The sequence below is a fragment of the Bos mutus genome, chromosome 25 (assembly GCF_027580195.1).
Source record: "Bos mutus isolate GX-2022 chromosome 25, NWIPB_WYAK_1.1, whole genome shotgun sequence".
NCBI classification, from domain to species: Eukaryota; Metazoa; Chordata; class Mammalia; order Artiodactyla; family Bovidae; genus Bos; species Bos mutus.
This window is the reverse complement of record NC_091641.1, coordinates 28,366,896-28,369,038: the sequence shown is the minus strand read 5'-3', so window position 1 is coordinate 28,369,038 and position 2,143 is coordinate 28,366,896.

Sequence of the window (2,143 nt, the reverse complement as noted above, 5' to 3'; positions counted from 1 at the left end):
AACAAACAAACACACCTGAAGTGAGGACATTAACTGACTTAGAGGGAACGGAGAGCTTTCTTATCAAGTGTAAATGATTAACCAGCTCTAAAAGGTCACAGAGTCCCTCTGGCTTGTACAGGTCTTTCTGCCCTCCCATGCCCAGCTTCTCAGCCTTTTTCATTGTTTCCAGCTGACAACTGTACACGGAACTTAAATGAGTGATAGCTTTCTTCATCTAATCATTAGATTTCAACTCCGGTAGCCAAAAATAATTTTCTTCTCTTTCCTGTAGTAGCTGTTCATTTGTTTCAGAGTCATTCTGCCTAAGAAGTATTTGAGGACTTCCTTGGTGGTCCATGGGTTAAGACTCCACCCTTCCAATGCAGGAGGTGTAGGTTCAATCCCTAGTTGGGGAACTAAGATCCCACAAGTCCTGTGCATCCCAGGACACGAGGCCCCAAAAAAGGAAGAAGTATTTGAGTATTGATATTTGAGAAATATTGATAACCTCATATATGCAGATGACACCACCTTTATGGCAGAAAGCAAAGAGGAACTCAAGAGCCTCTTAATGAAAGTGAAGGAGGAGAGTGAAAAAACTGGCTTAAAACTCAACATTCAGAAAATGAAGATATGGCATATGGTCCCATCACTAAATAGAAAATAGATGGGGAAACAATGGAAACAGTGAGAGACTTCATTTTCTTGGGCTCCAAAATCACTGCAGATGGTGACGGCAGCCATGAAATTAAAAGATGCTTGCTCCTTGGAAGAAAAGCTATGACCAACCTAGACAGCATACTAAAAAGCAGAGACATTGCTTTGCCAACAAAGGTCCATCTAGGCAAAGCAGTGGTTTTTCCAGTAGTCATGTATGGATGTGAGAGTTATACCATAAAGAAAGCTGAGTGCAGAAGAATTCATGCTTTCGAATTGTGGTGCTGGAGGAGACTCTTTGAGAGTCCCTTGGACTGCAAGGAGATCCAACCAGTCCATCCTAAAGGAAATCAGTCCTGAATATTCATTGGAAGGACTGATGCTATAGCTGAAGCTCCAAAACTTTGTCCACCTGATGTGAAGAACTGACTCACTGGAAAAGACGCTGATGCTGGGAAAGATTGAAGGCAGGAGGAGAAGGGGACTACAGAGGATGAGATGGTTGGATGGCATCACCGACTTAGTGGACATGAGTTTGGGCAAGCTCCAGGAGTTGGTGATGGACAGGGAAGCCTGCTGTGCTGCAGTCCTTGGGGTGGTGGGGAGTCAGACATGACTGAGCGACTGAACTGAACTGACTGATTTGAGTAACTATGATGTGACAGGCACTAAAGCTGCAAGAAATAGGCAAGTTTTCTGTTGTCTTGGAGGACAGCCAGATGACCTTCATAGACACCAAGAGATTTAGTAGAGAAGAACCAGCATGGCCCCTTGCCTTGCAGAAGTCATGGGGCTTAAACAACCAGCCAGAGTGCCACTAAGTCCTGGACTTGACTCTTTTCTCATTGCTCTCTGAATCTTCCTTCAGCGTTATTTCACTTATTCCACAGCATCCACTACTTTCTGGTTGGGGAAAGTTTCCCACGCCCAGTTATATCTATGTCAGGCTGGAGGTGTTTCCCCTAGACCTAGATCTTGCCCAAGCATTCAATCCTGGCACGCCTACCACAGAATTCAGCCTCTTTCCTCTAGAACTGGTCTTTTCCTGGGCATCCAATCTTAGAAAACGTAGCTACTATAAGTCCAGTTACTCAAGCCAGCTGATCCCAATTCTACACCCCTCACCCCCCAAATTCCCCCCACACCATCTGTCATAAGGCTTATTCACTTGTTATCAACACTCCTCTTCACTGAGGTCTTTACAGCTCTTTTCTAGACTCCCTGATATTAGCTCCCTCCAATCCATCCTTCTTATGACAAATGTATTAATTCTCAAATGTTAAATGTTAGACGTTATTTGTTATTTCTTGGCTGTTAGAGACCCAAGAACATCCTTGGTTTGATATTTCACTAGAAGGGCTCACAGGGTTCAGAATTGCTGTTATACTCATAGTTATGGCTTATTATTGTTAAAGGATACAAATTACAATCAGCAAAGGAAAAAGTCATATAAGGCAGAGTCTAGGACATTCTAGGCACAAGCTTCCAAATGTCCTCTCCCAGT